Consider the following 17,783-nt stretch of genomic DNA (forward strand, 5'->3'; position numbering starts at 1 on the left):
AATGATGATTTCAGGAAAGAAAACCAAAACTATGTCATCATCAACATCATCATCACCACTATCTCACTATCACCATCATCATCACCATCATCACCAACATCACCATCACCACCATCATCACTATCACCATCACACCACCACCACCATCATCATCACCATCGTCATCATCATCTCACTACCCCATCATCACCATCATCATCAGTGTCACCACCATCATCACCATCATCACCACTGTCATCATCATCACCATCATCATCATCATCATCACCACCATCATCACCATCATCATCATCATCATCATCACCACCATCATCACCATCACACCATCATCACCACCGTCATCACCATCATCATCATCATCACCATCACCACCATCATCACCACCGTCATCACCATCATCATCAACATCATCACCATCACCACCATCAACACCATCAGCAGCAGCACCATCATCATCATCAACAACATCACCATTGCCATCATCACTATCACCATCACACCACCACCATCATCATCATCACCACCATCATCAACGTCACCATCATCATCATCATCACCATCACCACCATCATCATCATCATCACCATCATCACCATCATCATCACCACCATCATCAACGTCACCATCATCATCATCATCACCATCACCACCATCATCATCATCAACATCATCACCATCATCACCATCATCATCACCACCATCATCAACGTCACCATCATCATCATCATCACCATCACCACCATCATCATCATCAACATCATCACCATCATCACCATCATCATCGTCACCATCAACACCTTCATCATCGTCGTCACCATCATCACCATCATCATCATCGTCATCACCATCAACACCATCATCATCATTGTCACCATCGTCACCACCATCATCATCACCATCATCATCACCACCATCATCATCATCACCATCATCATCATCATCATCACCATCATCATCATCATCATCATCACCATCATCATCATCATCACCATCACCATCATCACCATCATCATCACCATCACCACCATCAGTACCATCAACACCATCACCATCACACCATCATCACTACTGTCATCACCATCATCATCATCAACGTCATCACCATCATCACCATCATCATCCCCATCAACATCAGCAGCAGCAGCACCATCATCATCATCACCCTTTCCGCTCTCATCCAGTAGTCATGATTACTGAGAGCCTATCATGGTCTAGACACGAGTATTCTCTGCATTCACTTTTCACAAACATTCTGAGAAGAGGAAATTACCATTTGACAAATGAAGAAACTATGGCTTCAATGGTTAGAAATTTATGCAAGTGTAAATGCAGGGAGTGTGGATCCTCCAGAAAACTATCTGCAGAACCAGCAGAAGAAGAGACCTGTAGGCAAGAACACAGTCATCCTGGCTGAGGTCTCCCCCAATTCCCTGAGCAGGAGTAAGTAGACACTAATACCACCAAGGCCACTGGGCGGCATTGACGGCGGCCATGTTTAACTGGGATTACGGTGACTTTATAGTAAATAGGGTATATGCTTACGCCCTGTTACGCACTTGGGCAAGTTGCTTTGCTTTGCAAGTCAGTTGGCTCAGCCCTAAAATAGGAGGAGGCCCTGAGCAATGTCCAAGCATCTGAGAATACTAGACTCTGTTCCCCAGCTGCCCGTCCCCTCTACCACAGCTCTCAGCCCTCCTGCCGGTTCTCTCTCTTTGACTGTGAGGTTGCAGCTGGGTGTTATCTGGACTTTCCCTGGGAGGAGAAGCAGTTGCCCCAGGGCTGAGGAGGAGATCTCCTCAGGTTCTCCTTTAGGCTTTTGTAACTTACTTGGCAACCCTTACAAAGCTTCATGAAGAGAAGCCCTCCTGTCCCGACCAGCCTGGACTGCGGTGGGCGTGGGCGTATTAGGCAGGCAGCCGTCTGGCTGAATGTTGATTCAAGAAGGCAAGATTCTGACGCCGGCCCTGAGGACATGCTTGTTTTGAGCACAGCTGCAAGGCAGCGCACGTACATCCCCTCCTGTTCCTTCCTCTAGCAGAGACCCGGTGACGGGGAAGGTGCAGGAATGACAGAAAAAGAGACAGAAGAACAGAGGACTGTGCTTAGCTGAAGGGCCCCTCATCGTCAAGAAAAAAAAGGGTGAAGATGAAGAGAGAGCAGGAGTCGCCTGAGGCAGGGAGAGTGGGCTTCTACCCAAACCCACTTTCTTTTATTGTTTGAGGAATTTCCAGGAATCTGGTTAACAGGCCTGACACCTAGGGCTTGGATATATACAAAAGCAAATGATCTTAACACGAACAGAAACAGCGAATGCCCCTTAGCTCAGAGCCTGGGCCTCGGGCAGCTGAGTTCTGTGCCTGCTGAGAATATTTTAGGCAGAAGTATCGGACCTGGTCTGGACAGTGTAGCAGGGGTGTGTGGGTTAGTGTTAGACAACAGCTCTCCCCTTCCTCCCGGGCACAAGACTGGGCGGCATTTTCTAGACTCCCTTGCAGTTAGATGTGGTTGACAGCGTAGGAGGAGAAAGAACACGTCCCCCTCGGCACTGGGCTTATCAACACCTCCATGTGCCACCCTCTGTTCAGGGACCCAGAAGGGCACACAGCCACAGATGCCTTTAGCCCAATCCCCGAACACTGGCATGGAGGAAAGCCCCCTGCAGAGGTAGTGAGGAAGAAACAGATGACATTGGGTGCAGGCCCTGCGACGCTGGGGTTGTGAGTCATTACACTTGATTGGCTCTGACTGATACAGGCAGTCAGGAGCATTGATTTGAAGGGATCCAGTTGTGGAGGCAACCAAACACCAGGAAAGGCAGAAGGAGCGCCATGGGAGTTCATGGAGTCCCTCTCTGGAATGTTCCATCATGTGGCTCTGCTCAGTACTTTCAGATTCTGTTTCTGTCAGCTCAAAGTTTCAAATTCCCAGGAAAAAGATTTTTATTGGCTCAGCCAGAGTCAGCTGGGCTCCTCTGGAACACCAGTGACGGGCTTGCCCGTCCATCAGGTCTGCTGGGGCCCAGACCTGAGTCCCAGGGGCTTTTCTTCGGAAAGGGGGTTGTAAACCATCGGCCACCCTAAGAGGTGTCTGTCCCCCACAGCTTCAGCTGGGGATGAAAGGGTGTTCGACTGAACCTTTTTCTTCCCCCAAACTTTTTCTTTCTCCCAAACCTATTCCCCCCTCTGTGCTCTTTCCCTGTGTCCTGAGATTGTTATCACCACTTAACCCACCAGTGAGGCAGGACGCTTGGGGCTACGTCCCCTCTTTCCCTCAGTGCCTGCAGCCAACTGGTCACCGAGAACGCCACCCGAACGCCTGCCCGAGTCATTGCATCTCCCAGGTCCCCATCACTCAGCGATGCTCTCCTAACCCGTCTCCTTCTCCCCCCGCGTCTTGAGCCCATCTTCAGCCATGATCAGGAGCAGGGGTGTGTTTGCCACCACGATCCCAGGAACTGTCCCATCAGGATGAGACAGCGAGCAGTCAGAACAGACACCGTCAGTATGAGCTTCTCGGGGATTCCCAGCCCTGATAATGTGACTTAAAAATGTCTCCAGGTACCCACCAAAGCTGGCTATACGGCTGTCCGAGGGCCCAACACTTGCGCTCCTAGGTACATGCCCAGGGAAATGAAAGCAGACGTTCACCCAAAGACGGATACAACAATGTTCGTGGCATCTTTGCTCGTGAGAGCCCAAACTAGAGACCTCCCACAGGTGAAGAGCTACACTGCCACAGTCAAGTACCAGAATACCGCTGCGGGAGGAGGAGGAGGAGGAAGAAAGTGCCGGCTCGTGCAGTAACACGGCTGGGTGCTGAGTGAAAGAAGGCGCACGCGCCGGCGGGTCCCGTGTGATCCAGTGCGTGTGGTTCGAGAGCAGCCAGAACGAGTCTGAGGCTTTGATGAAAGTCGGAGCAGGGCTTGCCCCTGGGGAGTTGAGCCTTGGCTGGAGGGGGGCCCAGGGAGCGGTCTCTGGGTGCTAGAAATGTTCCGTGCCTTGCCCCGCGTGTACGCCTCTTTCAGAATCCACGGAGCTCTGCCCTTCGGAACCGGTCACTTCCTTATATGCCTGTAAACCTTCAGTTGAAAATGAGAACACGCCTTCCCCGCTCTGCCGGCATCAGGCGCTCCCGCCGCCTCCAGGAGAAGGGCCACTTTCTTTAGCAAGACACAAAGGCTCCTCTCGGCCGTGTTCAGCACCCACTCTCCGTCGCTGTCCCAGACAAGCTGTGCTCGTCGGCGTCTCCGTGCTTTCATGGGCTCTTCCTTCAGCCGGGAGCCCATCTCCTCCGTGTCTGCCCAGCTGCTTCTTCATCTCCTCAGGGCTCACCTCAGCTGTCACCTCCTCCTTGAAGCACGCCCTGATCCTGCAGGAAGGAGAAGACACGCCTCCCACTCTATACCCACTGGTCTTCATGCACCCGTGGTCATTTCCTGCTGTCGCCTTAACAAATTGCCACACACTGAGTGGCTTAAAACAAAATAAGCTTTTCCCTGCCGGTTGGGAGAGGCGGGAAGTCTGAAATCAGCATCCGCAGAGCCGTGCTCTCCCTGAAGGCTCGAGGGTGTCATTGGCTCTGGCCCTTTCTCTTACCTTCTGAGACTTGTGACAGTCCTTGGCCGGTGCACACACCATTCCTGTCTCTGCCACCCCATCCCAAGGCCTTGTCCTCCGTGTCTGTGTGCCCTTGTGTGTCTCTTACAAGATGCTTGCATGGAATTAGGCCACGCCCCCCCCATCCGGCATGATCTCCTCTCCATCCGCACCTTAAACACATGTGCGAAGACTGTATTTCCAAAGGAGCCCCATCCCCATTTGGAGGTTCTGGATGGACATGAATCGGGGAGGGGAGATTATTCAACCCTCCGGACACCCTTCCTGTCACAGTTGCCGTTTATGATTATCCCGTGTCTGCGTCAGGTGACGGTCACCTCCATGACAGTGAGGCCACCTTCACTCGGGACCATCAGCCACTTGCATGGAGCTCCTCAGGAAAAGCTCCAAGCAAATGTCCATTAACTAAGTGCGAATGTGCTTCTTTGTCCGTGTTTTGAGCCCTTCTAACTCCAGCTTCGCTGGACTTGATATCCCACCCGTGTGCTTAAAGGAGTTCTCCCATCTGAAGGAGCCTTCCCGGAACCAAGAGCACAGAGAGAAAACTCAGTGGCTTTAATCGCCATCCGGCTTCCTTTTGTTCCAGAAACTCTCAAAGCCAACAGCCAAAGATTTAGTAAGTCTTGGGATCTCCAAGGCTCTGCCACGGAGGAGCTTGATGGGAAAGCTCAGATCTGCATTGCTGGTGTGGGTGGAGGCTATGAACGCGTTCCAAGAAGCAGATGGAGGGCAGAAGTCGGGGGACTTTTTATGAGTGTTTGCTCCAGCTGTTGGCTGGTGGTTTGGTTCCTGGAGCAGCTGGAACCAGGCATCTTGGCCTCTGAATTCCAACCTGCCTGGCGATCACTAAGAAATGGCATGCCCGGTACCTTCGGGAACCCCCGCCCACTGTCCGGGGCCGCTGGCGAGCCAGTGAGCATGAATGCTCGGTGTACTCTCCCTCTGCTCCTCCCCCTGCTGGTGCGCTTTCTCTCTCTCACACAAATAAATAAATATCTTTTTAATTTTTTAATAAATAAATTGTGCCACATCAGTAGAGTGAGATACTATGCAGCCATCAAGAAGAGCGAAGCACATCTGTACGTACTGACATAGAGCCATCTTCAAGAGATCTGCATGCATTTTTATTTTAATTTTAATATATATTTATTTAATATATATTTGTATATTACTACAGATATTTAATATACATATATAACATTTATATGTTATATATTTAATACATAAATATGTATGATATATATTTACATACTATTATATGTTAATATATTTAATACATATTTTATATTTTAATATGCTACATTTATATATTGTAATACATTTAATACACACATTTAATATACACATATATGCATACATGACATATACTTATATACATACACACATGTATGTATTACATGTACATGTATATGTGATATATATATATTACAGATATATAAATTAAAAAGCCAGGCGGAGAGGAGAGTAAATAGTGTATTTCTGTGTACGTGGTCGGGTGTCAGGGGAGAGGCAGGCGTAGACGATGAGGGTTTGCACCGGCGTGACCCGTTGTAACTTCACAGGAGGCCGTGGCAATGCTGGCGGGCCCTGGTGGAGATGCAGACTTTGGAAGAGGGAAGAATTTCTTATATCTGCTCCTCTTTGTACGTGCTGATCTTTGTAACCTTGTGCACAGATCACCTTGTCAAACTTAAAAAGCCAGGCAGATGGATGAAGAGTGGTCGTGGGTTTTTTAAATCCTCAAGGGCAAAACCTTCTGCTTGGGCGGCCCCCTCTCCCCTGGGGTGACCTGAGCTATTGCTGGCAGGTCCCCCGGGCAGAGCTCATGGGCAGCCCGGCCAGGATCCCCACTGCTGGGACAGATGCTCAGATCTGGAAACCATCGAAGCGACTCTACTGTTTACGAAACCCAAATGCAGCGGCCGTCCGGCGGAGACTTCCCAGATCCCCAGGCAGCTCCGTCCCTGCAGTGGTCTCACGGCTACACACTGTAACCGCGGTGTTTATGGGGTCTCCACAGCCTCGTTCGAGCTGCTCTGTCCAGAAGAGATATATTCCAAAGACTTTTTAGGACACACAACACTCTCCACACAGTGATTCCACATGTTACAAACCAGCCACACCAGCAACAAAAACAAATGAGAAAACAAAGCGACAGAAGTAAAACCCTAAAGCTGGCGCGTTGAGATAATAAGGGCCAGGCTGCCCATGTGGCTTATTTTTAAACCGTAGGTGGTGTTTTCTGTTTTCTTCTTTTCATTTCTCCGGAGTGAACAGGGAGCAAGGAAAGGCAGCATGAAAAGCAGGGAGATACACTTTCCCCGGCTGTGTCGAGATGTAACTCACAGAGCACGACTCACACTACTGAAGTGAGCGGCGCGGTGATTGTCAGTCCGCTCAGTGACACGGGCAGCCATCGCCACACGCAGTAGTGGGAGGTTTCCTTTACCCCGGGAGGAAGGCTCGTGTGCTTGCCGTCCCTACCCGTTTGCCTGCGGCCCTGGGCACCTGCGAGTCTGTTTCCCGCATCGGGCCTCCGTCTCTTGTGGACATTTCATGTCGAGAGCATCACACTCAGTGGTTCTTTGTGTCTGGCCTTTTTCACTTAGCAAAATGCTTTCAGGGTCCATGCTGTTGCGTGCGTTTGCGTCTTGTTCGTTTTTACCCGCCATATAATGCTCTGCTGAGTGACCCAGTCCACTAACTGTTTTAAATCTCAGAATTTGCACAGCAGCCTTGAAAATAGCAGCCATAATGTCTTTTCCCGGCACCTCTCACTTCCCTAGATTCTCAGTCTACTTGTCAGGGTCACCAGCTGGGACCTCCCCACCGATTCTCCCCTCGGTCCGAGCTTTCCGAATGTGGCAGCTCCCTTTCACCTTTGGCTGTGGCTTCAAGTCCAGGCAAGTTAAGGGACCAGATGGGAAAGGAATTCCTTGGGGGAGGGGGCAGTATTAATAATAATGATCAGACATTCGGGGTCCATTGGACCTGCCCCCTCTGTTGCAGCTGCCAGCCTTGGGAGGGAAACAGGATGAGGAACACAGGGTGAGTGGGTCAGAGAAACAGCTGCAGCCATGAGAAAGCAAGGTGGTCAGGCAAGGGCGAAACCTGGGGAGATGCGTGCCACCTCCTTCAAGAAGCCTTCCTGACGTCCTTGCCCATAGTGATCTGGACAGAGGGAGGACAGTAACTGAGACTCAAATATTGACTGATCATCTGCATGCCGTGGGCAGTTTACTTCCCTTTTCTGTACTCCAGTTTCCCTATTTGTCATTCACATCACGTTTTCCAGAGACGACCCCAGCAGTAACCATCCATCCATCCATCCATCATGCACACCTGTGGTGGCGGGGCTGGGGTCCGTGAACCCACCCTCTGAGTCTGGGCGGGCCTGTGACTCACTGACAGCCATGGGAACACAGTGGAGGCCAGTCAGGATGGGCACTGCCCCTTCCACCTTCTCCGGGATGCTCATGCGTGGGGCACTGGACCACCATGCTGTGAGGAGGCCCAAGCCATGGGAGGAGCCCGTGAGACTCGGGGTGGTCCCAGCCCAGGCGGGAGCCTTCAGGTGATTTAAGCTCCCAGACCCTCCCCAGCCCCAGAGTCTTCCCAGCTGAAGCCCCAGCTATGGCAGAACACAGACAAGTTGTCTGCGCTTTGCCGTGTCCAAATTTCTGACCCACAGAGGCCACGAGCCTGCTAAAGTCATTGTTTCAGGCCACTGAGTATGGGGGCAGGACTTGTTCCACGTAAGAGAACTGCAGGAGGATGGCTAGTGGCCAAACCACAGACTAGAAGAGCCTGACCAAGGGGGAGCCACCAAGTCTCAGCCTTCCTTCCCCTTCCAACCCCGATGCCATCGTCCTCCAAGTTAACAGCCCTGAGCTCGAGACTCCTCAACATGAATGAAAATTCTATCAAAACAGCATGTCCTCAAGTGGACTGCGGGCATGAAAGGCAGGAACCACGCCTCACTCGTCTCTGTAGAACAGACCTGGGACACTGGTCACACCTAGAAGGCAGAGACCTGACTGGACTCATCTCTGTAACCCCAATGCCCTGCACATAGTAGGTGTTCAATTAATTCTAGTCTGTGACTTGGACATAAACCGTGATCAATTCTCTTAAAGAGCTTTGAACTTTTTCCCTCTTCATTGGATTTTTTTTTCCTAAAATTCTTTACTCTTTAAAGGATAATGTGGTAATACAAGCCAACCCTGGACTATCTGTTTAATCATCTTTCCCCTAAATATTAGCTCAGTGGGGAAAGGAGCCTAACCTCTCTGTATATTTTTCTCTGTGTATACTTTTGGCCAGAAGGCTGGAAAACCCAGGAGTAAAGCAAGATGCTTTGAGATTCTGGGAAAAGATGGAGAGAAACCTCCTGCCAAGGAAGGAAGAGGGGCGTCAGGGGTGGGGCGGGGCCAGGACAGATGTGACACATCTCCTCTAGAAGGGCTCTGTCTGAGGATTTGCCTGTCTCACACATGAGTGATTCTCCGTGACAAGCGTGCGCACCTCCATGACCCCGAGGGGAGGACGGTTTGCAGCTGGGGCTGCAGCTTGGACCGACCCGAGCCAGGCTGGGGGCACGGACCCGTTTGCTCCGAATCCCTTCTCCAAACGCGGGACTGCACTGCGTTGATGGCTGCATGACCCGACCGATTTGCTAAAGGCCGATGAATGATAAACTGGGTGTGCTTTGTGGTATGCAAATGAGACTTCAATAAGTCTGTTTAAAAAGGTTATGTCATTGGAAAAATTACGTCAATAGAAAATGCACATACATATCTGTACACGCGGACGTATAAGCTCGTGTGCGTATTGTACACACGCAGGCACGTATCTGTGCGCACACACGCCTGTGGGTGTTATGTGTGCACGTGTGTGTACATATCACAGACACGTTCACGTGCACGTATGCATGCACACGTACAGGTACGTGTGCACATATAATCTGATGTGTAAAGAAGCAAGGTCCTTTCTCCTGGGAAGAGTCCCGACCGAGAGGCAGGAGGCCTGACTTCCTGGCTCCACCGTTCATGTGCAGGGTGGCCCTGAGCAGGACGCTGGCTGTCTCTGGACCACGTCCGTCAGTCTCTCCCTCTTCTCCCTACAACTGTTTCTTACGTGGCAGCCAGAGTGACCCTTTGAAAACGTCCGTCCCCTGGTCAAACCCTCCAACAGTTTCCCGTGTCTGTCAGAGTAGAAGCTGCATTTCTCTTGACAATCGTCCTTACAAGGCCCTAGAGTAGCCCTGCCCAGTAGATGGAATGTTCTAGATCTGTGCCATTCACGATGGTAGCCACCAGCCACCATTCCTGAATGCTAAATGCTCAGTGCATGCCTGTTGAGCGACTTGAAATGCATCTCGTACGGCTGAGGAGTCGATTTTGTTGTAACTAGTGTAAACAAACGTGAGGGGCCACATCAGAGATCATGACTTCCATCATTGCCGACCCCTCCCCAGCCTGAATCACCTCGAGCTCATCCCCCGACCTTTCCCTCGTTCTCTCCATTCCAGCCACACTGGACTCCTCCCTGCTCTGCCACCTCTCCTGCCCCAGGGCCTTTGCACCAACAGTTCCCTCTGTGCCGTGTCCTTATTAACTATGTTTCTCTCTCACTGTCTGGAAGCTTGGCCCCATGAAAACGGGGACCCCTGCCCGTTCTGTACATTCGTGCCCCTCCAGCTTTTAGGATCGTGCTTGGCACGTAGCAGATACTCAACAAATATTTGTTGAATTAAAAAAAAAAACTGTGAAGGGCTGCCTGGGTGGCTCAGTGGGTTAAGCCTCTGCCTTCAGCTCAGGTCCTGATCTCAGGGTTCTGGGATCAAGTCCCACATCGGGCTCTCTGCTAGGCAGGGAGCCTGCCTCCTCCTCTCTCTCTCTCTCTCTTTCTCTACTTGTGATCTCTCTCTCTGTCAAATAAATAAAATCTTAAAAAAAAAAAAAAAAACTGTGAAGACTCCTGCTCTAGAGTCTGGAGAAGGATGGCCTGACCCTTCAGTGTGCCCCATGCAGCCTGCCCTGGGTCTTTCTAGCTCCCAGGATCCCAGATGCCCTGACCCTCCTGTGCCCAAGCAGATGGAGCCTTTGGTCTGAGAGAGTAAGCCACCCATCACGAAGATGCTTGTGCTGTTCACCCAGCCGTGGTAGGCTGGCAGGTGGGAGGGGCTCGGCCTGGAGAGTCCCCACCAACCCCCACCAACCCGCTCTCCCCAGCCTTTCCCGGATGCCGCTGCCTTCTGAGTCAAGTGGAGAGCTGGGAATGGTGAACTCATGTTACTGTACAATCTATCAGCTCATGCCCCCCCCACCTGCCTTCCTCACTTCTGGGAGAGAGGCTGCCTCTTTAGTGAGAAGCCAAGGCTTCGGATTCCCACAAATACACGCAGCAAAGGACACCAAGAAGTTACGTCCCCTCCCAGACCGACCCCCTTTGCACGAACGTCCCGGTCCATACGTTGGGTCTAGCTTCTCGCCTGAGGTCATTCACCCTTGGAAAGTCTCTAGGAACCTGGGCGCTGCCAACATACGGACACCTTCTAGACTCCGTCCCCCCGAGAAAGTTTGGCTTTCCTTTGTTCCAGAGCTTTGTCCCTGTAACAACACGCAGACCCCCGACGCACGGGGAAGGCCGTTTGCGTCCAGCAGACAGAGGCGCTCCACCGAGCTCCCTGCGGCCCGAGCTCAGTGCACAAAGGCGCGGCGGCGCGGCACAGCTTTCCTCTCGTGGCCAAACCAAACCTTTAAATGGTACAGAGGCATTTAGCTTTCTCTTCTGCCCAGCTGACAGTAGGTTTACAGTTTATAATCTGGCCTTTGTAAAAGCATTTGTCAGCCTGGATATTTCATTTTAAGCTCGACCACCCATGCAGAGGGACAGGCAGGAAGCGGCCCTTCATTTGCACCAACAGCTAACTTGGAGGTTAGCTGCAGAATCACGGAATTCAGTCGCAAAGGGGGACTTTTTTGGCATTATCTCCTCCACATCTCCCAGCGAAAGCAGCCCTTGTTTATAAGAAGCAATTCCTGAATGCTAAATTTGGAAATTCTACGTATTCCTCTAATCCGCTGGCCACAAGGAGGACCGGGCCTCCTCTAAGAAAATTCTCCACACCCCCAGAGTCCCTCGGGCCTCCAGCTGACCCTCCCGGCGTGACAGGGAAGGCCCGGGTGCAGGGGCCGGGCAGCCGGGGACCCACTCCACCTAAGCGCTTCTCCTGTTGGCCGAGGAGGCCCTCCCTGGCCGGCGGTGGGTTTATTTTTAAGTGCTCGTGTACCAGCGAATATAACACGGCTCCCTCCGGGCTGGCGCAGCCCGAGCTTTGGCAGCATCCCCGGGCTCTGGTCCGCGGGAGTGGACGCAGGAGGAGGGGGAGGCCGGTGCAAAGGCTGCATTAGTGCATACGGAGTCTCGGTAGCTCAAGCTGGCGTGATGGCAGGGAAGGAATGTAATATAATAAGTAACACTCACGTTTTATCTGCATTGCTTGAAGACATTTTCAAGGGAGGAAATAACACTGTTTCGGGCGACAGATGAAGGAGACAGAGTCAGCGATGGTTCATTTGCAGAGCTCGCTCCCCCTCCCACACCTTCCACCTGAGCCAGCACGCTGGAATTCAGCTCTGAGCTCTCCTGCGGCCTCCCCTCCCGCTGCCAGGCCTTTCTGCATCAGAGCTCACACCTCTGTGGTCTAAGCTGTGTACACATGACCTCCTTCAGGGGATCCAGGGTGAGCTGGCTGGTGGGGACACAGATGCATAAAACCAAGGCACTTCCCCACTGTGTCTTCACATCTCTTCTTGTCCTGCATCTGGGGTGACTGTCATTGCCACCCACAAGCTAGGCACACTCCGGGCTCCTGGACCTACTCAGAGTCAGAAGGAAGAAGTTGGTCACATGTTTGGAGGACAGACTACATTGCCAGTGACTTACTCCTGTGGAGTCATTCTATCCCGGTTCAGGTCGGGTGTCTCAAGCAGAGCCTGAGGCAAGGACTCACACACAAGTAGATGATCGGGAGGCAATCCCAAAAACACCAGTAGGGGAGTGAGGACGTGAGGCAGGGAAGGCAAGGAGGCCGCCATAGCCCTTGTCAAAGAAGTTACGCCCTGGGGTGGGGGGGTTGTCCTGCAGAGTAATCCTTCTGGGCAGTTCCATGGAGCAATGTAGAACATGCATCCCAGGGCTTCCCGTTCTGAGGGTCCTGGGACTTGAGGGTTTGCCTATCAACTCACCAGTTCCCATCATCATTGGCCGAGGGACTCTCCCACATGGCTGATTGCACATGCGGGTAGAACTGGCTCTGAGAGCTGCACAAAGCCCTTGGGCAAGGAAACACAGTGCAGGCATGTGGGACACTGGCATGGCGTGAATAGTGAGGGTGAGGGGTGTGGATGGGCACAGAGAACCGAAGGTCACTTAAGCAGAAAGGAATGGAGACAGACACAAACCTAGGTGGACTTACACGTTCCTACCCCTCACCCCACTGCCTCGCTTATCACATACGAAACCTGGTATGTTTGGCGTAGAGCCCCCTCTCCAAACCACGCTTCGGTTTCTGTTCATGCATTATCAATTCAAGTGAATGTCCATGAAAGCTTCCTGGTTTCTTACAAGAGACACGTATTTTGTTTGGAAAGATTTCTCATATGCTACATTGCAAATACTCCAACCCCAGAGGCTAATGTTACCCTTAAAGTGGCTGTAACCAAATTCCACTGGGAATATCCAAGCTATACCCAATTTCACTAGAAGTCTATGCCAAAACATACTTTACCCTCTAAAAATTAAGACTTTGGTGTAAAAGAGGGCTGCAGAGACTAGTTTTACTGAATGACTGCATGGATATTGGGTTGGGCTGAACGTTACTCATACAGATGTGCGCGGAGTAGCTCCAGATCTCCTAACGTACTCATGACTTCAGGCAATTTCTTCTCTGAGAGTAGACAACCTGACCGAGAATTGAGAGAGAATCAACCAATGTCAGCAATAAAGATATTACAGATCGAGGGATGGATGCAAAATTAGTTCAAACTCATTTGTCCAGGGAAATAGGAGAGTGGTACACTGCTGTTTGTTTTCACGGCGAGATTATTTTACATTTTCCAGACGACATAACATTTCTCATATACAAAGGATTAATTTAGCTCATAGAAGAACTTACCCTCAACACCTCTTTGATATTAAAAAGCTCAAAAGGGCTTTCTGCATCTTCAAAGTAATACAGACCCACACACTGATTTTGCTAATGTCACATAGAGCTGACATGTAACCCCCCACATATTTATGTAGTGGTTTCCCAGATTTTTCATTTAACAACAGTTCTTCCTGTGAAGGCTTGTGTACAACTTCAGTATGTGAAGCCAATAACTATGAAGCCATTTTGATAGAAATTCGGTGAGGAGTTCTGGTTACAACTTCTATTTCCCCTCTCCCCAGCATAGTGTTTGCTCATGTACCTCCATGCAACCTCAAGTACTGAATAAACCAGCATGAAAACCACTAATTGAGACCAAATTCTACACCTGACCCATGAGAAAAGTAAGACTAAAAGATGTGAGGTCATTTGGGTAACACAAGAGAGCAAGTCTGCAGGCTGGATCAGAATCCAGTTCTCTTAACTCTGGGCTGTCCTCTGGATCCATGGGTAAACCAGAACACTCAGCAGAGATTCCAGAAGGGCTATGCCTTAGCAGTAGGGCTAAAGGGACCCTAGAGGCAAAGCTACTCTAGACCTTCCCTAACAAAGATTAAAGACAAGTCTCAAAAGGATCAAGCTGACTTTCAAGTAACTTAACCTCCTGCCAAAATAAATTTCAACCCTCTTTAAAGGAAGACAACCAAATCCAACAACTCAATAACAAGCGTTTGTAATGTTTGGCTTCCAATCAAAAATTACTAGACATGTGAAAAGCAGTAAAATGTGACCTCTAACTGGAATTAAAATCAGTCAAAAGAAACAGAGCCAAAGAGTGACAGCAATGTTAGAATTAGCATGGAAGGACTTTAAGCTGCTTTCATAAATACGCTAAAGGATTTAAAGAAAAACGTGAACGTAATGGAGAAAGAATCAGAAGGCATGAGAAAGGACCGAATAGGAAGTTTAGAGTGGAGAACACCATTTGTAAGATGAAATTTCCATTGGGTGGGCTTCTAGAGACTACCTGCTGCAGAAGAAGAGATCAGGGAACCTGTGGGCATACCATATGACAGGGCAGACCATATAAGCCAAAACAGTTCCCTGAAACAACATGAAACAGAATGACGTGCATGTAATTGAAGCCCCAGAAGGAGAAAATGAAGAGAGAGAGAAATTTATTGAAGAAATAATGGCCAAAGTTTTTCCAAATTTGATGAAAACTATAAACCCACTCATCCAAGAAGAGGAATGAAACTAAAGTCGGATAAACACAAAGAAACCCACACCAAGGCACATCGGGATGAAATTGCTGAAAACCAGCGATATAAAGTATGAAACTGAAAATCCAGAGGGAAGAAGACACAGTGAGCTCAGAGGAGCTCCACGTGAGGGTCCCCGCAGACTTCTCATCGGGAGAGGGAGCCGTCATGGCTGTAGGAAGCTGGCGAAGGAGGAAGCCAATCTAGATTAGGAAGCCATGGTCAAGCTTTGGATAGAAAGGCATACCACCCTCCAGTGATCTATGCCAGCAAAGTGTGCCTCATGTACTGCCTCTGTACTCATGAGATTCACCCCCCCGCGGTAGATCAGATCATTGCCTATCACATGTTCATTCCCTCCTGAGCCCCAGCCTCCAAAGGAGCTTGACTTTATTTTTTTTTAAAGATTTTATTTATGTATTTGACAGACAGAGATCACAAGTAGGCAGAGCGGCAGGCAGAGAGAGAGGGGGAAGCAGGCTCCCCACTGAGCAGAGAGCCCCACACGGGGCCAATGTGGGGCTCTATCCCAGGACCCTGGGATCATGATCTGAGCCGAAGGCAGAGGCTTTAACCCACTGAGCCACCCAGGTGCCCTGGGAGCTTGACTTTAATCTGGGCCATGCAGCTTGCTCCGGCCGAGAGATTAAGCAGACATTACACCAGCAAAGGCATGATATGCTCACACAGTTGGGTTTTCCTTCTTGCAGTCCTGCCTTTGCCCATGAGTCAAACATGTCCTAGCCAAGCCTGGCACAGCTGAGCCCACCCTGTACCCAACCTAGTCCAGTCTCAGCCGACCTCAGAGATGCATGAGCAAGAAATAAATGCTCATTCTTCCATGCCGTCGTTCAGCCTCCTTTCCTTGAAAACTCACTCTGAAATGTGTGTGAGTGTCCATTCTGTTGTCCAGATGCGTAACGTAAAGCAGACCGCTTAGCCACTCTGGGTCTCAGTTTTCCTCTTCTGTAAAACAGGGATATCGGATTGAATCAGGGGGTTCTGGTATTTGCCTTCAATATAAAAGCCGTCTTTCACGATTTTCCCACCCAAAGCACATTTGGGAAAGGTCTCCTTTACATGAGAAGACTAACTTTGTTAAAGTATAATTGGATAATACGAATTAGGAAGCCAAATAAAGGCGTATATGACTAGGAGTAAAATGGGCTCGAAGACATGAAATCTTATCCCACTGAGGGATGTTTAGTTAGCACAGGCAAAAAAATAAAAAATAAAAAAATAAATCCCAAGGCAGGGAGCAGTTTCCAAAGGATCTTGTCAAATAAAGAAATGAGCCCTAGGACCCTCAAGGCCATCTCCCAAGGATCGGTGTCAGAGATTTTCTCCGACATTTATGTCTACAAGCTCAACTCAGCCTAACTGTGTTTGGGGAGGGGTTCCTGCCTTCTCCAGAAACAAGGAGCAGCGCGACCTCTTCTGGGTCTCGCTCTCCTGAAATGTGGGCTAACCTCTAAGCCCATGAACTTGTGTTTTCTTTGCTGCCATTAGTTTGTTTTTAAAGTGTTGTCCATTACTCTCTGAATTCTTGAGATTGTCATTTCTCTGCCCAATGTTGACTCCCTGCTTCCACATAGCAGCTGTCTCTGTGCGGGTCCCCCGGAAGGCAGAGCCTGAGACAAGGATTGACATTGTTTGAGAGGGATCCCAGGAAGCGAAAGTCAGTTGATGGGGAAGTAAGTCAGGAAAGGGGAAGAGGCAATAGAAGTACATCCTCCAAGGAACCAGGCGCAGCACACTTCAGAGTTGTCCTGTGGAAGGATGGGCAGTCTGGGGAAGTCACCCGCCAGATCCCACTCCTGGCCAATCAAGGGTTCCTCCTGGACAGACTACATCGTGGCATTTCTGGGCCGCCCTTCTTGTACACCAACAGAGCTCCCCGAGTGCTGGAGAAAGCTTTTGGGGGAGGTGAGAAGGGATGCAGAGGGCAGAGGGGGAAGGTGCTCAGGCCATGCAGCAGGGCTGGGGGTGGATGGTGTGCCACTGCTAGGGATTGACGTGAGCCAGACCCTGCATACGCTACTCGTAGGCATGATGTCATTGATGTTCTTCACTAATTCCGTGCAACAGGCATTATTGTTCTCATCTCCAGCCTCATGAGCACCAGGCTTCTCGTCCTTCCTTTTGGCCATGACTCTGGAAGGTCTATCAGCTCTGACCTCTGACCTCAGGCACACCTCAGCCTCATTTAAAGCGCCACCTGCTCTCGGTGTTCTCAGAGCATGCGTGGGAGCTCTCACGCTTAATCCCAGAGCCGTGGAAAACCCGGGTCCCCCGCTGCCCGACCCCGTGCTGCCCCTGTTCTCAGAGGCCCTGCAGATGTGTGCAGTTGGAGGGTGGGGTGGGCCTGCGTCGGAAAACATAATTCTGCAAAGGATGCCACAAGGACTCTGTCAAGAACACCAGCCTCATGTGACCGGTGCCCAGGGAGCGGGGAAGGCAACCGTCATGCCTCCTGGGACAAAGCTAAATCCCCCTCTGACCGCATTTAAGAAGAGGCTTTCAGGAAGAACAAAGGGTTCGCGGGCTGGACGACCAGCACAATCCTGGCTTGGCTGGTGAGGGTAATTCCAGGACAGGCCATGATTAAACTGCTTATGGTTTTGGCTTTGAACCCACAGAGCTCAAGGCAAAAGGAGAATGATCTAAGCGCCAGGCCCATGTGAAACCTTCAAAAAGGGACCCGAAGGATGTGGCAAAGCCCACCCGTCCCCCAAGCCATCTGTCCTAACT

The 17,783-nt window shown here is 50.5% G+C and overlaps 1 long non-coding RNA gene across 1 annotated transcript in view; it reads left to right on the forward strand.

Annotated features, from left to right (window-relative positions):
- Positions 1–15,838, forward strand: part of LOC125089423 (uncharacterized) — a 40,101-nt gene extending 24,263 nt beyond the window's left edge. The window contains exon 3 of the long non-coding RNA XR_007123946.1: positions 15,743–15,838. This is a non-coding gene — a long non-coding RNA (uncharacterized LOC125089423). The remainder of the gene's footprint in view (positions 1–15,742) is intronic.
- Positions 15,839–17,783: the final 1,945 nt, after the last annotated feature.

This window comes from Lutra lutra, chromosome 17, assembly GCF_902655055.1.
Source record: "Lutra lutra chromosome 17, mLutLut1.2, whole genome shotgun sequence".
Lineage (NCBI taxonomy): Eukaryota > Metazoa > Chordata > Mammalia > Carnivora > Mustelidae > Lutra > Lutra lutra.